This window comes from Zalophus californianus, chromosome 2 (genome assembly GCF_009762305.2).
Source record: "Zalophus californianus isolate mZalCal1 chromosome 2, mZalCal1.pri.v2, whole genome shotgun sequence".
NCBI lineage: Eukaryota > Metazoa > Chordata > Mammalia > Carnivora > Otariidae > Zalophus > Zalophus californianus.
In genome coordinates, this window is record NC_045596.1 from 44016090 (window position 1) to 44039468 (window position 23379).

Genomic DNA, 23379 nt, shown 5'->3' on the forward strand with positions numbered 1-23379 from the left:
CGCAGAACAGCCCTGTGAATAGGCGCTTTAACTTCAAATGATAAACCTAGCACTGAACAAGCCAACTGTTTTCCTAAGCAACACAGCACTTAGAGTCACAATTTTTTAAAAAGTTAATTTGAAGGGTGTGTATCCGTCAACAGCACATAATTATTTTTTATTATAATTAGCAACAATAAAAGTCAAGACCACCATGTAGTGATTGTTGCCCTGCCAGGCATGGATCTGGTAGTTTCATGAGGATTTTCTAATTTAATTCCTGAAAAGTTCCTCTGGTCTGTGATGGGTGACAGGATGTATCCCACTAAATATACCAAAATATACCACTTTGGCATAAAGATTATTTGGAGCTAGGGACACTTAAAAAAACAGGCAGAGGGTTAGAATGCAAGAAGAGCATTCTAACATCCCTTTTTCTTCCTGAAAATGGGAGATGAAAAACTCCCATGTGAACGATGCCCTCCCTGTACCAGGAACGAAGAAACAATCTGCAACAGGGATGCAAAGCCAAGAAATTCTGTACAAACAGAACTTGTTAAAATAATTCTTATCTTCCTTTAGCCTCACTCTATATTTTAGTGACTTTTCCACAACTTTGTGTCTCTGCCCAACCTCATAGAAAAGTACTTTACAGAAGTTTGCTACTTCTTTGGGTCTTCATGTCATGGTGAGGGCTCCTATGTCACACAAACCTTATACAAATTTCTGTGCTTTTTTCTAGGTAATCTGTTGTCAGTTTAATTTTCTGCCCCCAGATAAAAAAAAAATCCTAAGAAGGTAGAGAGAAAATTTTGCCTCCCCTACATCTGCGATCGTTTGTTAAGTAGTTAAGGCTACTGATCCATCAGCACCAAGTGTTCAGATCTAACATTTAAATATAGACACTTAATTTTCCCCAGTATTCATTCTCAACGTCAATATTTTGGGCTTTGAAATTTATTTAGGCTTCCCAAAAGGATTTTCTTAAAATAGTAGTCATTTTTATGAATATCATCAAATACTTCTTTATTCATTGCCAGAAATTTTACATCTGTTTTACATAAAATTGAAGTAGGCTGATTGGCATTAGTTAAAAGGCAGATTTCCTGAAAAATAAAAACAAATGCATCTCTTTTAGAATTATTTTAGCTCTGTGCGCCTGGGTGGCTCAGTTGGTTAGGCGACTGCCTTCGGCTCAGGTCATGATCCTGGAGTCCCGGGATCAAGTCCTGCATCGGGCTCCCTGCTCGGCAGGGAGTCTGCTTCTCCCTCTGACCCTCTTCCCTCTCGTGCTCTCTATCTCTCATTCTCTCTCTCTCTCAAATAAATAAATAAAATCTTTAAAAAAAAAAGAATTATTTTAGCTCTGACATTATTCTTACAATGAAATTCTAGGAACCTGTGAAATTATAAGTATGCACCATTTTAAGCAAATGATTTAAAAAAATAAATCTTAAGCTTACAGAATTAATAAATAAGGATTGGCCTTGACTTTCCTTTTGGATAATCTATCAGCTCCAGCAGGATTAATTTGTACCAACTATAGTCTCAAAACAGAACCCCAGGTCAAATGAGTCTTTAGTCTGGAGTAGTTCATGTGCTAAAATAGCAGCATGATCCATACACATACATAATATTGTGTCCTAGCTCCATCCAACAACTTAATACTAAGAAAAAAAGAATGCTTTAAGAAAAGGGGGAAGCTTCATTCTGAGGACAGTGGACTTGGAGTGGAGATGCTGACCTAGATCCCTGATGGTCAGTGAGGAAGGATGGTGTTAGTGTAAGTGTAAACAAAGCTGTAACACTATTTTGTGAATATAATATTGAAAAAGATGTAGCAATAAAGAGTTAAGGTAGAATTATCTTAGAGAAGGAAGAGTAGCATGATTTTAAAATTAAAATCTCTCTTTGCTTGAGCTAGGATATCAATCTTCTCCTGCCCTCAGACTTTGGCTCTCCTGGTTCTCAGGCCCTTTGACTTGGACTGAATTACACCACTAGCTTTCCTGGTTCTCCAGCTTGAAAGCAGCAGATTGTGGGACTTGTTGGCCTCCATAATAGCATGAGGCAATTCCTACAATAAATCTCTCATATATCTACATATATCCCGTTAGTCCTGTTTCTCTGGAGAACCCTGATGAATACAGACATTTTGAGAAACACCAGTACAGATAATCTGAGTTTCTTCTCTTCAGTTGAAAAACCAATGGCTCTATTTGATCCACACACAGTTGAGGCAGCAGGGTGAAATGAACAGGGCACTAAAATCAGGATTCTGCTCCCACTTCTGCCACTAACTGGCTGTGTCAACATGAGCAATCTGTTAGCTGACCTCTGAGGCTCCATCAGTGGAGTGGACTGACTAATAGTCACTCATCCGGGGGATGATCTTGGAGTCCACAGAGGGTCATAGGTTCTAAGAATGCCTCCAAAGCACCTCGAGCACTAGAATGTTCAGCCAGTCACTGGCAGGCTAACTCCTTGACCAAGGTTTAGTCTATCGAGAAATTTTTGACCCACCAATGATGATTCATAAATTTAACAGTGGGGATGCCATGCAAAAATAAAGTTTAATTTTTACTGAAAATTGTTGGAACTACATCTATTCTTTCTCCTTTGCCCTTCTTATTGACTTTATTGCCAGTAAAATACCTTGAATCCAACTCTTAATCGGTACGCCCATGGCCAGTGCTGCGGTCCAAGATCTGCTTGGCTGATCTCCCAACTGTTCTCCAAATCCATGTTGTCTTTTCTCTGCTAATACAGCTGCACATCATCACACCAGTCACCTATCTAAATGTGAATCTGATCTATCTCCCTCCTACTTAAAGACCATCAATGAGCTCTACTGCCTGTAGAACTAAGTCCAGATTCTTTAGCATTGTCTCCAGTGTCATATCTGACCTCAAATGACATTTCCAAAATCAATCCCAGCAACTATTCTCACCTCCCAAGACCTTTATATTTAGGGACTTTTAGATTCAAGAATCTTCAAATCCAGTCTGCCCTCAGCTAAAAAAAAAAAATGAAGCAAATTTTATTACTACACACAAACTGTTCTCTTGCCCTATATCCTATCCTTTTGCATAAAGTTTTTTGCAAGCATAGGATTTCTTTAAAGAATCAAAAGGAGCTCCTTTAATCAATAACTGTTTTGGCACGCTTTATTTATTAATACGACTCAGCCTCCAAAGCGACATCGTTTGTAACTCACTCATTTAGCTGGTGAATCATATAACATATAACATATATGTTATATATGTATATAACATATAACATAATCATATAACCACCACTTATGAATCTTGTGTGTCCCATATTTGACAAAATATACATTAGGCTATACGTTGGCTCTCCCTTAAGGAAAAACGGGATTTGTCTCAGCATTTCAATTACTGAAATATTTCATACTGGCCTAAATCTTAGAACCACACTTTCGGCTTCAAATCTTGAAAGAAAAAATATTAAAAAAAAAATGTCTCCTGCAAAATGGAAGTTTGGAGTCACCGATGGCAAAAAAATAATCCTTTTATCTTCTTCTGTAAAGAATTTTACTTTTTGTTCAGAAGCCATTATTATCCTCTTCTAGTATAGACCTTGAATGCAGGGACCCTAGCCAACTTGTCCACCACAGTAGCACCAGTGCCTAGAATGGCGCTTGGCTCAGAAGGTAGGCACTCAATGAATATATATCGAATGGATTTATGAATAGGCAAAAGGAGGTGTTGTACAACCACAGCACGGAAGATCTCCATACAAATGAATGCCTTAGATAAACCCTGCTATTTCACAAAATACAAGCGTTTTTCAAACCACTACCGCTAACTTCATGATGTGAGGGAAGATTTTTGGCTTTCTGAGAGACATAAATTGGTGTTGATTTGCATTCTTTTTATCAAGATTTTTCATAAGTACTATATTCAGAAACAGTTTTGTAAATCTGCTACTTTCCCCTATTTGTAGGTATTTAGCCAAAGGATGGTGGTTTGCCCACTCCTAGTTTATAGAAACAATCTCGCCCTGGTAGTGATGCATGGTAAACTTTAACGGCCATAAAAAAAAAAATTACCTGGGAGATTTGATTTAAAAAAAAGACACTCAAGATTCCTTTATACTCTAGAAATTCTAATGTGGTAGGTCTGGGGTACAACCTATATTCTTAAAAAGCTCTCCAGATTATTTGGATGAGGACTACACTGTGAGAAACACTGTATTTGAGGCTAAGAACAAACATTATTTATTTAGTTTTTTATATGAGGAATGTTTGTGAATGCTGGAACAGAATATGTTTTATGAAATATTAGGAAGTCTAAATAACCTCAGATTTTCAGTTAGTAATTATACTACCAAGAGTTCTTCCTTCCTGGAAGAATACCAGTTATAAATTCTATGTTCTAAATTAGATAGGTATCATTACAAAGAATGTTAGTGAGAAGGAAGAAGACAGTATTATATATTACGGACACCCCATCCCTGTGTGATCAGCGAGAAGGCCTAATTCTAGCATTTGATGTGTTATGAATTAATTAAGTGACCTTGAGAAAATCACTTAATCTCTACCTCTAATCCCTCATTTATAAAATGGGATTAACTTGTATCTACATACTTCATAAAAATGTTTTAGGGGAAAATAGAATATGTAACAGTGATTTGGATTGTTCAAAAGGAAGACATTTTATAAATAAAGTATTGGGAGTTCGCCCTAATAAGTTTGACGCCGTGAAGGAGAGTTAGAAGCAGGAAAGCTCCCACCAAAATAACTATTCAAACTAAGTAAGCCTGCCACAGTCTCACGGATACTGACAGAAGAGAGGAGACTCTTGAGTCAGAGACAAAGGACATTACTAGTGGCAGTAGAAGGAAAAAAGGAGAGGCAGTACGGTTGTACCAGTGCCCATGTCCCACAGGGCAACGTGGAGGGCCCAATGGAGCCTATATATCCAGAGGGGTGGGTCACAGGGGAGAACCTAAGCTTAAGGAATCTGCTGCTTTTACAAAAAGCAGTAAGCAAGCTTGCTTGTCTGGGAGAAGACCAGGTATAATACAAGAACTGCAATGTATTATCCCCTCAGGATTGCCAACTGTATAATCAATCCTGAAAAGTGGCCCAGGTGTAAGAACAGCCAAAGCCTTGGGATTTTGGCACGTTCAGCAAGACACATAGGAGCACGAGAGGCTCATATCTGACTGTATCTAACGTACAGGGCATAATAATACAAATGAATAAAATTTTAAAATAAAGTTCTATGTTTATTTAAAAAATTAGGATCCTAGGGGCGCCTGGGTGGCTCAGTCGTTAAGCGGCTGCCTTCGGCTCAGGTCAGGATCCCGGGGTCCTGGGATCGAGTCCCGCATCGGGCTTCCTGCTCCGCGGGAAGGCTGCTTCTCCCTCTCCCACTCCCCCTGCTTGTGTTCCCTCTCTCGCTGTGTCTCTCTCTGTGAAATAAATAAATAAAATCTTTAAAAAATAAATAAATAAATAAAGAGTTAGGATCCTAGTTCCAAAGGAAGAAAATGCAAGGAGGAAATTTTACCATATTTTTCACTGTCTTTGGAAAGAAAATCACAAGATTAAAATGTGAAGACTCAGGGGTGCCTGGGTGGCTCAGATGGTTAAGCATCTACCTTCGGTTCAGGTCATGATCCCAGGGTCCTAGGATCGAGGCCCACATCGGGCTTCCTGCTCAGTGGGGAGCCTGCTTTTCCCTCTCCCTCTCCCCCTGCTTGTGCTCTCTCTGCCTCTCTCTCTCACAAATGAATAAATAAAATCTTTAAAAATAAATAAATAAAATAAAATGTGAAGAGTCCTATCTTTCTATTGTTTATGTTAACAGGCAACAATTTGAAAAGCAACTACTTGAATCTATAGACTGGAAAAAATGATTAAAAATTGCTGAAGTAACTGCCAACTGCCACATCACAGAAATATCCTCAAGATAATGGTTAGTTTCTATGAACTAAAAAGGGGAGAAAGATCAACATGACCACCATGGAATCATGAAAGTGAAGCCAAGGATAAGTATGGGATAGAAAAGGAAGGAGAAGGCATGTGGAAGGGAGAAGTAATATATGGATGACAAGCGTTATAATAGAAAAGGTCTGGTTTTCAAGACTCAGACTTAAAGCAGCACAGAAAGAGCAGGAGGATTCCACATCCTGTTTTCTCTCCCTTATATTGTGAAAGTGTGGATGAGGGCCAGTCATTCTCAGCCAGGTTCTGAAGTGCATCATTTGGCTGCCAGATGCCCATTATACTAATTGGATCACCAGCCTCCTCTCTATCTCATTGACACAAGGATTCCAGAGCTACCCATTTCTTTTGCAGCATTAAAATTTAAGAATACCCACCCATACAATAAACTATAAAATATTCACATGGGCCTGTACTCTACTTCTGTATTATACAGTAACTCCAGAATGATTCTTCAGTAGCCTGCTTGAGTGATGTGAAGGAATGCCAATACTAAATAGGTTTCTCGTGCTAAAACATTTAATTTTATACTTCCAGAGCATATACTTGAAGCATTTATGAATATCTACAGTTTTACTGGAATCATCATCTTCCTTAAGAATTTTTTTCTTGTTAAGCCTACACGTACAACTGCTCTAACTCAACAAAAACAAAAATTAGAGTACTTTTGTTAGGAATATAAAAAGATTTAATACCTTCACACTCAGAAATCAAAATGTTTATAAAAATACACATATGGCCATATATGTATATTGTATTTTGCACTCTAAGAAGAATCTATGAACATCACAAACTAGTTATAGATACATTAATTCATTTTTTTGTTTTATTCCCCACTTAAAAGGATAAATTTGAATAAATATTAATATCAATCTTCATTGAATGAAATGGTGCTTAATGAAAGGAACTTTCCATAAAATTTTCTAAATATGCATGATTTATAAAATGAGACTTTCTGTTAATGTGACACTATTTAACTTTTTCCAAGAAAGACTCACACATACAATGGATCTTATATTAAACAGTGTTCTGGGTTGCAAACAGAATCCCCTTTTATTGGTTTAAGAATGAAAGGATTTACTACAGGTATTAGATAGTTTACAGAATCTTTGGAAAGGTTAGTGAAATAGTTCCTAAGCCAAACATCCAGGAACAACTTGGTGAAGATGCTGAACAGACCCCAGAACCATACTGTTCCCACCACATTCAGGAAATTGGAGCCACCACATCTGAACAAAGAATCATGTGGTTTTTGCCAATTATTGCAGCACCAAAATGGCTGCCCCATGCCCTACTTTTCCCCCCACATATATTAATTTCATGACAGTATATCTTTCAGAATCTAAATCATGTATCCATACCCTAAAAGAAAGGTGAGGGAAGGGGCTGGAAAAGGTAGATTTTTGTTTTATTGTTTTGTTTTGCTTTTATATTCCTCATTGAGATGGTGGGGTTTACATTATTGGGGGCTATAAAAATGTAGCCATTTCAAAATGTAGTCATGTTCAAAAGATTGTGGGCAACCTCAAATTGTAAATGTCAACTTCAGATCTTTATCACAAAACTTAGGGTACTTTACTTAATACATTTTGCATGTTTTTCTCATTCTAGATAAATAAGTGGACTGTTCCAGTGGTCCAGTCATTTTATTGTTTTGTTATTTTGTTTATAATAAATTTTGGTCTTCATCCTATTTTCAGTTTTAGTCTCCTTTAGATTGGTTTGAAAATTCAACATTATATTACAGAGTCCCAAGCACAAACCCCAAGCTATTACATATTTCTTTTGGTCAATATTGAATTTGTAACATGCCTTTTGTCTTTGAAGTTCTGTTAAACTCTACATACCATCTACCACCGTTTTTCTTAGGGGATTGCTAAGACCTAGATAGAACATTTGTGTGTCACTTACTCTTGATAGACAGTTGTCTGCCAAAGTTGGAACTGTACTTCATTTTGCAAACTATGAAATGACCTATTCTTCTTTATAGTTGAATCTTAAAAAAAAAGAAAAGAAAATAAATAATAGCTTAGAGAAGAGCTAAAAGAAAATGATTATGAGGTTCTGTATTAGCTCAGATCCCTTCAAAGTTTCTGATAACCAAAACCAGAGTAGATTTTATGTGTTCTCCAAATTCTAGCCATTTTTTATGTGGTAGATGTTGGTAGTTATAATCTTCCTTATGGGGGGGGGCCACCTGGGTGGCTCAGTCAGTTAAGCATCTGACTGTTGATTTCAGCTCGGGTCATGATCTCAGGGTTGTGGGATTGAGCCTCACATCAGGCTCTGAGCTCAGTGTGGAGTCTGGGATTCTCTCTCTCCCTTTACCCCTTCCCCCTCTCTAAAATAATAAATGAATAAACCTTTAAAAAGTAATCTTCGTTATCTGGATTCATGAGAACTTGGTATGATTCTAATAGAGAAAAACTTCTCCTAGGGAAGGGAAGGAGGAGACATTGATGGTGAGGAGATGGTCTTCCCGAACATTCATGAAATTGCATGCTGTTAGGCCCCCCACCTCTTTGATGAAATTGGTAAGGAACCCATCAGAATCTAGCTTGCTCAGCAAAGCAATCAGGATAAACTACAGGCCAGAAAAAATTAAATCTGATGGTGCCTGGCAGTCTTTCATTGGAAGATATTAGCAGTGAGAAATTCAAACATGCCTTTTTCCTCTCTTCTAAAATATTAGGTTTTAATATAGATTAATACTGCCATCTGTCTGCTATCTTTAAGAAAAAACTATGATGTGACTACTAAATCTTTAAAATACTTGCATTTTCAAAAGGTCTAAAAACAAAGATGTGCTCATACCACCTCATACCATATATGAAGATTAACTCAAAATGGATCAATGACCTAAATATAAGACATAAACATTATTAAACCAGAAAACAAAGGGCTAAACCTTGGGTGTGGTAATGGATTATTAGATAGAACACCAAAAGCACAAGCAGCAGAAAAAAAAAATTGGGCTTCATCAAAATTAAAAACTTTTTGTATCAAAGGACATTATCAAGAAAATGAAAAGACAACACATAGAATGGGGAAAAATGTTTGCAAATCATATATATCTGACAAGGGTTTAATATCCAGAATACATAAAGAATTCCTACAACAAGAAGATAAGCTAATTCAAAAATGGGTGAAGGACTTGAGTAGATATTTCCCCAAAGAAGATATGTAAATGGTGGCCAATAAGTATAGGAAAAGATGCTTTACATTCTTAGTCACTTGGGAAATGCAAATCAAAACCACAATGAGTTACTACATCATACCTACTAGGATGGCTGTAATTTAAAAAAGAAAAGAAAGAAAAACAAGTGTTTGTGAGGGTGTGAAGAAATTGCAACAACTGGAACCCTTGGGCATTGCTGGTAGGAATGTAAAACAGTGCTAGCTGCTGTGGAAAACAGTTCCGCAGTTACTCAAAAAGCTATAGAATTATCATATGACCCAGCAATCCCACTCGTAGGTAACCCATTCTCCAACTCCCAATTCTGGCAACTGATTTGTTTTCTTTCCCTATAGTTTTGCCTTCTACAATATCATACAAATAGAATCACAGAATCCATTACTTTTTGTGTCTGACTTAGCAAAATGCATTTCAGATCTCCCTGTCTCACGGGAGTCACCGGTTTCTTTCTTTTTATTGCCTAGTTGTATAGATGTATCAGTTTGTTTATCCACTCACCTGCTCATCTATAATTTTATGGATAAATAACTTTGCCTAATAGAGTTTTGATACTATAAGGCTAAAGACAAAACACTGGACTCTAGTTGGTAAATATGTAACCCACATGAGTCCAGTTCAGCAACTCTGAAACTACTTTCCACACAGAGTTGAATAAATAAGTAAATATATTGTAGATCATGACAGCCAGGTTTGTATCTATGAAAGAAAGAAATTACAAACAAGCAAAGGGGAATGCCAGAATATACCCTGTGGTAACAGGCTGGAGTTAAAGATACCAGTATGAACGAATGTTTTTGTTAGTATATATACAGATGGAGATATAAAGATAGCTCTACACACTGAGAAGGTCTAGAAACAATGACTCTCTAGTTGCAATAAGAACACTGAGATGCCAGATTTGGGTTTCTAAATAGCATTCTCCAATCAAAGGATCCACGATTCTTCAAAAATGACTAATTTGTGGGCTAGGGTACAAAAAATTTAAGATAAAAGCCAGGAAGAGCATCTTATACCTCCGGAAAGTAAGCAAGTGCATAAAAAGGAAACAAGAAAAGAAACAAAATATGGGTTCCTCGGAAGTGTCACAGGAACCAACTCTTAAGAGCTCCTGATGGCCAGAGCTGGGATAATTAGAGCAATACAATGAACAATGATAGTAATTAATTATAACCCCCCAATAAAATAAATATCCATGAGTCAATAAATATCTATGAGACCACACTGATATAAATACACAAATGAATGAATAAGTGAAAAGAGGCAATTCTTCCTACAGAAAAACCATAATCACAGGAAGAAACAGGAAAATGGAACATCATCATTAGAGTACTGTTGGCTTGAAAACAAACAAACAAAAAACCAGGCAGCCATTTTACCAGCAAAATGAGTTTATTCAAGAAGAGCTGAGAATTGCAATGCAGGACAAGCAAACTATGGAGAACCATAGGCAAGTCCAGAAAACAAAAGAGAGAGGTTTGTTTTTATGGAGAAAAGGAAGAAGTTGGGAGGGGCTATTTCAAAGAATTCAGGGTGGTGACAGCTTCTCATTGGCAGAGTGTGGCAGTTTCTCAATGACTGGGCTGTTGCTGGACAAGGTTCTTTGTTCCTCATACTGTGGTATGTAAAGTAAGTTTCCTCCTGTTTAGGGTCTGTAAGAGCTTCCCCTTCAGGATTTCTGGACTCCATCTTTAATGAGGTTTCCATTATTTGTTTTCACAGTACCAAAGTAAAAATTGCTATAGGCAACATCCATTGATGAATGCTAAAATTTGTTAGGGAAACTCACAGGGTATCCACATTGCCTCATAATATCTCTCATCAAATATTTCTTAATAACTGTGGTGTTTTTAACATATGTCTTCTATTTCTTAAATACTCCCTCCAGGAGATGAATCTCAGATTCCCTAGACTGGACTGAATAACTCCAGTGGTCTAGACTTAGTAATTTACCCCCAAAGAACAGAGTATGGAAAGAGGAAACTTGTAACTTTACATTGGGGAGACCTGGCACACAACCTAAACCAAGTGATCAAGGCTAAGATCACCATTAATAAGATCTATTGATCTCATGTACCCCAAATCTGCAACCTCAGTCTGATCTTGTGAAAAAAAAGGCAAACCCAGCCTGAAGAATATACTACAGAACATCTAACCAGTACTCTTCAAAAGTAATTAAAGACAGGGGCGCCTGGGTGGCTCAGATGGTTAAGCATCTGCCTTTGGCTCAGGTCATGATCCCAGAATCCTGGGATTGAGCCCTGCATTGGGCTCCCTGCTTGGCGGGGAGCCTGCTTCTCCCTCTCCCTCTATTGTTCCCCCTGCTTCTGCTCTCTTGCACTCTCTGTCAAATAAATAAATAAAATCTTTAGAAAAAAACTAATTAAAGACAAAAACCTGAGGAGCTGTCACAGATTGAAGGAGACTAAGGAAACATGACAACTAAAGGCAGTGTGGTATCCTGACCTGAATTGTGGAACAGGAAAAAAAAAAAAAAAGCCATTTAGTGGAAATACCAGGGAAACCTAAATAGTCTGTAGTTAATCGCATTTGTTGAACCAATCTTAATTTCTTAGTTTTGACTACATGAGATGTTAACATTCGGAGAAGCTGGGTAGACAGTATATAGGAACTATCAATACTATCTTTAAAACTCTTCTGTAAATCTAAAATTATCAAAATAAAAAGTTTAAAAAAATTTTTTTAGCTTCAGGTAAACTTAGGGCTTACACTCAGTAACTTGGAATTAGTGGGTCTCACTCCCAGATGACTCAAACCAAAATAAAAACATATCAGTAGTAACCAGTTATCACTATTCACCTGTGCAATTTGAATGTGCAAGTTGCCCAAACTGAAATCGCCCCGGAGTCAGGCTGGGGTGGCTGTCTGATGGTTGCTCTGTGAGGTGACCCTATTTCAGCCCACCCAGCTGCAGACCCCAGAGCACACTATGAAGAATCAATACCTCTCTCCTCCTAGCCGCAGCATCATGGATATAGATCAGCACTGGCGGGAGGATGGCTGAGGTGGGATGAAGCAAATGGAAGCTGGTAGTTGGCACTTTGTAGAAAGGTGGTTAAAGTATAAGGAATGTAGTTATGTTCACCTCAGTGCTTTCTCCTTACCTAAAATGCATGTAGCATTCAGGTATGCAGCTACCTTTAGGACAATGCAGAGGGTATTCTCTGGTTTACAATCACTTTTTTCCCTGAATTATTCCTATTTGATTACGTACAAATTACTCATCACTACCAGTGTCTTCCTGACAAGAGCCAGAACAGGGATTTCCAATGTGTCACTTCTAGAGCTAAAGAATTAAAAGGGGTCTAGGGGTAAGTAGGGATTTTCGAACTTCAAATATTTTCAAAAATCTAATGAGATCACTAATTTACCTGTAATAAAGCTGCCCAGAATAATATTACTTTTATTTGCTATACTGGAATCATGGCAACTCAGCATGAACCAAAGTCCTGATTGATAGTAAGACATATTTTTTATTTGGAAAAGCAGAGAGATAAATTAACTATTAATAAATGACTTTTGTTAGTAGGCAAAAAAACCCACAAAACCCACAGGGGGTTCATGGGTGGCCATGATGAGAAGCCAGTGTGCTACTTACTGCATAAGATACCCTGTCCTCAGCTCTTACCCCTACAAGCCCCCCACCATCAGAATCCTCAGCCTCTATCCCCCTAGCACTTCTTCCTACCCTGGAAAACCTTTTCTGGTGAGGTCTGCCAGTACATTACAAGTACTCTGCAATTTAATGCCATCTTGATTGCCCTATGCATACTCAAGAAACTGTATACTTCATAGTATGTCTATGATTCATAAAGAGTGGAGTAAATATAGTGCCTATTTTTATAGCTTCAGGAACATAATTCTCCACTTAAAATAGCTTCCATGAGAAAGATAAATTTAACTTCCATCATGTTTGTTTATGCTACTTTTTCCAAGTTACAAATTCACTGTTGAGGACTATCTCTACCCACACGAGAATTTCAGCTCTTAGTAACAAGAACTTCCATGGCTATGATATTTACCAGGGTTAGATCCTCCCAGGCTAAAATGGCATAGGTGAATTCAAGATAATTTGACAAGCACAGAAAATATTGACTTTTAGAACCGTCTGATGCCAAAGATGATGAATACTTATAATACAGCACTTTATTTTTTAGGATACTCCGAAATGCTTCATATCTTAAAATGTTTAAAAATCAATACCTCTTTTTAGTTTATAGCTGGTTTACAAAACATCCTTTAAAGGCTACAAAATGACAAATGTAAATCCAATTTACCTAAGTATATTAAAATTTTAAGAGAAGCAGAGAAGGTCCACCTAATCTCTTAGAGGCAGAAATCCATATCTATATAACAGATCACTGAAGTTTGTTCAAAGATTAGTAAGTTAAAATTACAGAAAACATTTTCATAGGCTTAAATAAATTGATTTATATTCAAAATCAATTATCTCAAATACAGACCTCAAACGTAACACACAGTAGCACCCCAATGATAAATATTTCTTTAATCAATGGATAAAATAAATGGAAGAAAAGAACAGCTTCACCAAACCAAAAGAAAATATAAATATTCCAACCCTCTTTATTTAATCCCATTTTGTTTTCTAAAACCCTAAAATTAAGACAAGGATTAGAAGAGCAGAAATATAAGAAAAATAATTTGGCATAATGTTTTTATAGTGTTAACCTGTATTTTCTTAAAATGATAGAAAAGCATAATGGATAAGATATTCGAATAATATATTTCAAATACTGAAATAATCATATATCAGGAAAATTCTATTTCTTTACCTCTCTGAGATTTTTCTTGGTTTCTTTGTTTAGGTTGCATGAACAACAGTGTTTTCAGCTTTTTGAAATCTTTGCTCTGTTAAGCAAAGTGTATTTACATTAATGCATTCTACCTGTCCCCATAGACACAATTTCTTCCAAAAATCTGGACAGGATTTATAGCCTAGGGAACATGTTATGCTTATGTAATTTTAACTTTACACATAAACTTTGTTGAAATAACTTTTAAAAACAGATTTACTTAAAAGAATTGAAGTACCAAGTATGGAATTCACTGGTCATAGACAGACAAGTTTGATTAAAACTAAGACAATAAAACCACTATAGCAAATTGAGAATTGCTTGCATGATGAAAAGCTATTGATATGAGTCATCCTATGAATGTAGTTGAATCTCATGTCAACTCAGTTAAATAGAGATCACAGTCCCCAAAAAGACTCCATGAACCTATTCAAGAGCATCAGTAGTCCTCTTCATCTAGGGAATTCAATTTCAAAATAGTTTTACAGACTAAGGGCTATGCTATAAGGTGAAATGCAACTCAGTTCAGTTGAGTTTATTTATCCCAATAGAGTATCTTTCTTTAACATTTTATTCCAGGTCTTAGGTATTAACATGAAATAGTATGACCACCCTCCAATATCTTGATAACAATTTACTCTTCACATCCCATACCCAATGATGAGAATCTGAATATAGATCTAAGATACTCCTAGACTTATTCTGATAACTTGTTTGCTCTTCTTAACAGTAGTAGTAATTATAATAATTTATTGAGGACTTATACTGTTTTAAGCCTTATTCCAAGCCTTTTGCATGTATTAACTCAGAAAAGCAGTTCACATTTTTAGGCTTCCTATATAAGGAGGAAACTCTCCTAGTTATTTAACATACCTATGAATGACAGAATTTGCTGACTTAATTCTTTCTTCTGGTTTTTAGCAGCTATTTTAAAAAAAGGAATCAGTGACAGCAGCACCATAGTCTACCAAAGCAGTACAGCAGGGATGATGCAATACATAATCTTTAAGTCAAGGAACTTTGCTCCATGATGCCTCCTGCCGACATTGGGAACTACATCCTACAATGTGAAACAAATTAACACTCCCACCTTGGCTGGCAATGTTCTAATGAGATCTCGTAATGTTATTCACATGAGCCCATAAAAAATGAAATTTCAACCAGTTTAATCCTATAATCTCAAATGAATGCCAGCAACCGGAATAAAAATGTTATTGATATGATTAACATATAATAATTTAATTGCATCAAATCTTTAAAAAAAAAAAACAGAGAAAAGTGGATTGTTTTACTTGATGTCAATATATTCCCCAAATACATATAGGAATTTAGCTCTATAAAGCACAATAAACTGTAATTTTCAGAATTAAATTTCACTCTGTAATAGAATACATATAAATAGTAAGCTCAAATTATTTTTGATATTATATTAAAATTTCAAACAGATCTATGAAATATGTATCATTGTGAAGAGAACCAATACATTCATATGTATATAAAGAATGGTAGAAAATATACCAAATTGTTACAACTGAACATCTGTCATCTTGGGGATGGAATTTTTAGTCATTTTATTTTCTTCTTTATAACCTTTCTGTAACTGCCAAATTTCCTACACTAAACTTGTATTATTTTATTTCAAATTTTTAAAAAGCTACAATTCTTTCTGATTATATAACTAATATATTTACATTTAAAAGTGAAAATCTAGTGAAATTCTACTTACCATTATTCACCGCCTCACCAAGTCTGCATTTAGTTCCCTTTATATGCACTTCAACCACAGTCTATACCGTTAGCACTGCAATGCTAATGTTAGTGAACGTTTAATTGGCTGTCTTCTTTCCTATATCATAAACTACATGAAGGCAGGGACCAACTATATCTGCTTAATTATTATAGCCCCGTACCTACTACAACGCCCAGCAGAGGTAGGCACCCAATAGTTGTTGAAATATGTTGTTCTCTAAAAATTATAAACTATAATAGGATCAACATTCCTGAACATATAAATTTGTGCACTTATCCAATTACTCTCATGGGGTAAATTTCTAAAACTAGAGTTGCAGAGACAAAGGTATGCACATTTTGAATTTGAATATACATTGTCAAATTGCCCTCCACAATCCCTGGAAATATTTACATTCCCACCAAAATGGATGAAAGTGTCCATTTCCCCATATCCTTGAGACACTGAGTATTGCCACCATAAAAACAAAACAAAGAAACAAACAAACAAAAACCCCACTTTTTTGAAGGAGATATCATTACTATCCATTACTTTTATGTTAGAAAAAAATTTTTTAAGATGGTACGGATTTTGCTATTCTTAAAACTAAATAGCTATTAAGATGCAGATAAAAAATACTAACCAAGAGGGGCGGAGCAAGATGGCAGAGGAGTAGGAGACCTGGATTTCGTCTGGTCTCAGGAATTCAGCTGAAGGGATCAAACCATTCTGAACACCTACAAACTCAACAGGAGATCGAAGAAGAGAGTAGCAACAACTCTCTGAACAGAGAAACAACCACTTACTGGAAGGTAGGACGTGCGGAGAAGTGAATCCGAGGCGATATTCGGGAGGATAGATGGCAGGGGAGGGGGCCTCCGTCGGCCGCTTCTGGCAAGTGATAGAGCCGCGGAGCACAAAATTGGAACTTTTAGAAGTCGGCTCCGCTGAGGGACGTCGCTCCAGTGGCTAAGCCAGGGGTGGAGCCCTCGCGGGACAGTGTGGTCTCAGGACCCTCGGGGTCACAGAAAGACCGGGGGTGCCTGAGTGCGGCAGAGCTCCCAGGTATCAGAGCGGGGAAGCCGGCTGCAGAGACGGAGCCGAGGCGCGGGCTCTCAGTTCGGGGTTGCCATAAACTTTGATCCGCAGCCCACTGGGGCCACTGCTCCTCCAGCAGGGACCCAACAAGCGGCAGATCTGGGGAGACTCCCCTTCTCACCCAGGAGGAGTGGCGCGGGAGTGCACCGCAGGGATCTGCTGGGTTTGGAGACTCCACACGGGGTCGGGAGCCAGAGATAGAAACGCTCGGTCACAGGCCGGGTGAGCACGGAGTGTGGCTGGAGAGCGGGGAGACGGGAGTGACTGACTGCTTTTCTCTGGGGGCGCACTGAGGAGCGAGGCCCCAAGTTCTCAGCTCCTCCCGGCAGAGATTGGGAGGCCACCATTTTCACTCTGGTCCTCCAAAGCTGTACCGAGAGCTTGCAGGGCACAAAAGCTCCTGAGAGCAAACCCGAGCAGATTACTTAGCCCCGACCGACAAGGGCGGGGCAAAGACATTTGGGAACCACAGCAACAGGCCCCTCCCCCAGAAGATCAGCACGAACAGCCAGCAAGCCAAGACCAAGTTTACCCATCAAGGAGAACGGGAGAACTCCAGCGCTAGGGGAATACTGCACATAGAATTCATGGCTTTTTTACCATGATTCATTAGTTTTTCAAAGTTAATTTTTTTAACTGTTTTTGGTTTTTTTGAATTTTTCTTTTTCCCTTTTTCAACCAACATCTTATCAATCCCTTTTTTAAAAAAAAAATTTTTTATTCTTCATTTTTAGAGTCATATTTTATCCTTTCATAGTAGTTACCCTTATTTTTGGCATATATATAAGTTGTTCTCTCTTTAAAATTTTGAGATACAGTTTCTTCTAACAGATCAAAATATACCCTAAATCACTAGTGTATGGCTTTGTTCTAGTCTCCTGCCTGATCACATTCTCTCCCTTTTTCTTTTTTAAATCTTCTTTCTTTTTTCAAACTTCTTATCTTATCAATTCCTTTTAGAAAAATCTTTTATAATTTTCATCTTTACAGTCATCTTCTATCCCTTCATTGTATCAACTCTTATTTTGTACATATATAAGTCTTTCGTCCTTTAAAATTTTAGGAGGCACTTTCTTCTAACAGGCCAAAATATGCCCAAAATCTAGTGTGTGGCACTGATCTATGCACTAGCCTGATCATATTTGATCATATTCTGTTTTTTTTGTTTTGTTCTGTTTTTATCTTTTTCTTTTTCTTTCTTTTTTTTTTCTCTTTCTTTTTTCTTTCTTTCCCTCTCTTTTCCCCTGGTTTCAGGTCTTTTCTGATTTGTTTAGAGTATATTTGCTGCAAACGGTGTTAACCTGTTAGCATTTTCTTCTCTCATTCATCTATTCTCCTCTGGACAAAATGACAAGACGAAAAAAATCACCTCAGCAAAAAGAACAAGAGGTAGTACCGTCTGCCAGGGACCTACTCAATACGGACATTAGTATGATGTCGGACCTAGAGTTCAGAATCATGACTTTAAAGATACTAGCTGGGCTTGAAAAAAGCGTGGAAGTTATTAGAGAAACCCTTTCTGGAGAAATAAAAGAACTAAAATCTAACCAAGTCGAAATCAAACAGGCTATTAATGAGGTACAATAAAAAATGGGGGCACTAACTGCTAGGATAAATGAGGCAGAAGAGAGAATCAGCAATATAGACCAAATACTGGAAAATAAAGAGGCTGAGAAAAAGAGAGATAAACAACTACAGGATCACGAGGGCAGAATTCAAGAAATAAGCAATATGATAAGACAAAACAACATTAGAATAATTGTGATCCCAGAAGAAGAAGAAAGAGGGAGAGGGGCAGAAGGTATATTGGAGCAAATTGTAGCAGAGAACTTCCCTAATGTGGGGAAGGAAACAGGCATCAAAATCCAGGAGGCACAGAGAAACCCTCTCAAAATCAATAAAAATATGTCAACACCCCGACATCTAATAGTAAAACTTACGAGTCCCAGAGACAAAGAGAAAATCCTGAAAGCAGCAAAGGGGAAGAGATATGTAACCTACAATGGTAGAAACATTAGACTGGCAACAGACCTATCCACAGAGACCTGGCAGGCCAGAAAGGAATGGTATGATATCTTTAGAGCACTAAACAAGAAAAATATGCAGCCAAGAATACTATCTCCAGCTAGGCTGTCATTGAAAATAGAAGGAGAGATAAAAAGCTTCCAGGACAAACAAAAACTAAAGGAATTTGCAAACACGAAACCAGCCCTACAAGAAATATTGAAAGGGGTCCTCTAAGCAAAGAGAGAGCCTAAAAGCAACATAGATCAGAAAGGAACACAGACAATAAACAGGAACAGTCACCTTACAGGCAATACAATGGCACTAAATTCATATCTTTCAATAGTTACCCTGAATGTAAATGGGCTAAATGCCCCAATCAAAAGACACAGGCTATCAGATTGGATTAAAAAACCAAGACCCATCAATATGTTGTCTGCAAGAGACTCATTTTAGACCCAAAGACACCCCCACATTGAAAGTGAGGGAGTGGAAAACGATTTACCATGCTAATGGACACCAAAAGAAAGCTGGGGTGGCAATCCTTATATCAGACAAATTATATTTTAAAACAAAGACTGTAATAAGAGATGAAGAAGGACACTATATCCTGCTTAAAGGGTCTATCCAACAAAAAAATCTAACAATTGTAAATATCTATGCCCCTAACATGGGAGCAGCCAATTATATAACCCAATTAATAACAAAAGCAAAGAAACACATTGACAACAATACAATAATAGTGGGGGACTTTAACACCCCCCTGACTGAAATGGACAGATCATCTAAGCAAAAGATCAACAAGGAAATAAAGACTTTAAATGACACACTGGATCAAATGGACTTCACAGACATATTCAGAACATTCCATCCCAAAGCAACAGAATACACATTCTTCTCTAGTGCCCATGGAACATTCTCCAGAATTGATCACATCCTAGGTCACAAATCAGGTCTCAAACGGTACCAAAAGATTGGGATCATTCCCTGCATATTTTCAGACCACAGTGCTTTGAAACTAGAACTCAATCACAAGAGGAAAGTCAGAAAGAACTCAAATACATGGAGGCTAAAGAGCATCCTACTAAAGAATGAATGGGTCAACCAGGAAATTAAAGAAGAATTAAAAAAATACATGGAAACCAATGAAAATGAAAACACAACTGTTCAAAATCTTTGGGATGCAGCAAAGGCACTCCTAAGAGGAAAGTATATAGCAATACAAGCCTTTCTCAGGAAACAAGAAAGGTCTCAAATACACAACCTAACTCTACACCTAAAAGAGCTAGAGAAAAAACAGCAAATGAAGCCAAAACCCAGCAGAAAAAGAGAAATAATAAAGATCAGAGCAGAAATCAATGAAATAGAAACCAAAAGAACAGTAGAACAGATCAATGAAACTAGGAGCTGGTTCTTTGAGAGAATTAACAAGATTGATAAACCCCTGGCCAGACTTATCAAAAAGGAAAGAAAAATGACGCAAATCAACAAAGTCATGAATGAAAGAGGAGAGATCACAACCAACACCAAAGAAATACAAACAATTATAAGAACATATCATGAGCAACTATATGTCAGCAAATTAGATAATCTGGAAGAAATGAATGCATTCCTAGAGATGTATCAACTACCAAAACTGAACCAGGAAGAACTAGAAAACTTGAACAGACCTATAACCACTAAGGAAATTGAAGCAGTCATCAAAAATCTCCCAACAAACAAGAGCCCAGGGCCAGATGGCTTCCCAGGGGAATTCTACCAAACATTTAAAGAATTAATACCTATTCTTCTGAAACTGTTCCAAAAAATAGAAATGGAAGGAAAACTTCCAAAACTTCCAAACCCTTTCTATGAGTCCAGCATTACCTTGATCCCCAAATCAGACAAAGACTCCATCAAAAAGGAGAATTACAGACCAATATCCCTGATGAACACGGATGCAAAAATTCTCACTAAGATACTAGCCAATAGGATCTAACAGTACATTAAAACGATTATTCCCCACAACCAAGTGGGATTTATTCCTGGGCCGCAAGAGTGGTTCAACATCCGCAAATCAATTAACATGATACAATACATTAACAAAAGAAAGAACAAGAAACATATGATCCTCTCAATAGATGCAGAAAAAGCATTTGACAAAGTACAGCATCCTTTCTTGATCAAAACTCTTCAGAGTGTAGGGATAGAGGGTACATACTTCAATATCATAAAAGCCATATGCGAAAAACCCACAGCGAATATCATTCTCAATGGGGAAAAGCTGAGAGCTTTCCCCCTAAGGTCAGGAACGAGGCAGGGATGTCCACTATCACCACTGCTATTCAACATAGCACTAGAAGCCCTAGCCACAGCAATCAGACAACGAAAGGAAATCAAAGGCATCCGAATCGGCAAAGAAGAAGTCAAACTCTCACTCTTTGCAGATGATATGATACTGTATGTGGAAAACCCAAAAGACTCCACCCCAAAACTGCTAGAACTCATACAGGAATTCAGTAAAGTGGCAGGATAGAAAATCAATGCACAGAAATCAGTGGCATTCCTATACACCACCAACAAGACAGAAGAAAGAGAAATTAAGGAGTCGATTCCATTTACAATTGCACCCAAAACCATAAGATACCTAGGAATAAATTTAACCAAAGAGGCAAAGAATCTGTACTCAGAAAACTATAAAATACTCATGAAAGAAATTGAAGAAGGCACAAAGAAATGGAAAAACGTTCCATGCTCATGGATTGGAAGAACAAATATTGTGAAGATGTCAATGCTATCTAGAGCAATCTACACATTTAATGCAATCCCTATCAAAATACCATCCACTTTTTTCAAAGAAATGGAACAAATAATCCTAAAATTTGTATGGAACCAGAAAAGACCCCGAATAGCCAGAGGAATCTTGAAAAAGAAAAGCAAAGCTGGCGGCATCACAATTCCAGACTTCCAGCTCTATTACAAAGCTGTCATCATCAAGACAATATGGTACTGGCACAAAAACAGACACATAGATCAATGGAACAGAATAGAGAGCCCAGAAATGGACCCTCAACTCTACGGTCAAGTAATCTTCGACAAAGCAGGAAAGAATGTCCAATGGAAAAAAGACAGTCTCTTCAACATATGGTGTTGGGAAAATTGGACAGCCACATACAGAAGAATGAAACTGGACCATTTCCTTACACCACATACAAAAATAGACTCAAAATGGTTGAAAGACCTCAATGTCAGACAGGAGTCCATCAAAATCTTAGAGGGGAACACAGGCAGCAATCTCTTCCACCTCAGCCACAGCAACTTCTTCCTAGAAACATTGCCAAAGGCAAGGGAAGCAAGGGCGAAAATGAACTATTGGGACTTCATCAAGATAAAAAGCATTTCTACAGCAAAAGAAACAGTCAACAAAACCAAAAGACACTGACAGAATGGGAGAAGATATTTGCAAATGACATATCAGATAAAGGACTAGTCTCCAAAATCTATAAAGAACTTATCAAACTCAACACCCAAAGAAGAAATGATCCAATCAAGAAATGAGCAGAAAACATGAACAGACATTTTTCCAAAGAAGACATCCAAATGGCCAACAGACACATGAAAAAGTGCTCAACATCGCACGGCATCAGGGAAATCCATATCAAAACCTCAATGAGATACCACCTCACACCAGTCAGAATGGCTAAAATTAACAAGTCAGGAAATGACAGATGTTGGCGGGGATGTGGAAAAAGGGGAACCCTCCTACACTGTGGGTGGGAATGCAAGCTGGTGCAACCACTCTGGAAAACAGTAGGGAGGTTCCTCAAAAAGTTGGAACTAGAGCTACCATATGACCCAGCAATTGCACTACTGGGTATTTACCCCAAAGATACAAATGTAAGGATCCGAAGGGGTATGTGCACCCCGATGTTTATAGCAGCAATGTCCACAATAGTCAAACTATGGAAAGAGCCAAGATGTTCATCAACAGATGAGTGGATAAAGAAGATGTGGTATATATACACAGTGGAATATTATGCAGCCATCAAAGGGAATGAAATCTTGCCATTTGCAACAACGTGGATGGAACTGGAGGGTATTATGCTGAGCGAAATAAGTCAATCAGAGAAAGACATGTATCATATGACCTCACTGATACGAGGAATTCTTAATCTCAGGAAACAAACTGAGGGTTGCTGGAGTGGTGGGGGGTGGGAGGGATGGGGTGGCTGGGTGATAGACATTGGGGAGGGCATGTGAAATCTGTAAGACTGTTGAATCACAGACCTGTACCTTTGAAACAAATAATACCTTATATGTTAAAAAAAAAAAGAAGATAGCAGGAAGGGAAAAATGAAAGGGGGGAAATCAGAGGGGGAGACGAACCATGAGAGACGATGGACTCTGAGAAACAAACTGAGGGTTCTAGAGGGAGGGGGGTGAGGGGATGGGTTAGCCTGGTGATGGGTATTAACGAGGGCACATATTGAATGGAGCACTGGGTGTTTTACGCAAACAATGAATCATGGAACACTACATCGAAAACTAATGATGTAATGTATGGTGATTAACAACATAATAAAAAAAA

General features: G+C 37.7%; 1 protein-coding gene across 4 annotated transcripts in view; it reads right to left on the bottom strand.

The window, feature by feature from the left end:
* The window catches only part of PDCL2 (phosducin like 2), a 229424-nt gene that overhangs the window by 200273 nt on the left and 5772 nt on the right, over positions 1 to 23379 (bottom strand). For 2 of the 4 annotated variants that reach the window (XM_035725330.1, XM_027600742.1), the window contains exon 3: positions 7865 to 7949. The exons of the other annotated variants lie outside the window; for them this stretch is intronic. The gene's annotated coding sequence lies outside the window, so the exon portion shown is untranslated. The remainder of the gene's footprint in view (positions 1 to 7864; positions 7950 to 23379) is intronic. 4 annotated transcript variants of the gene reach the window in all.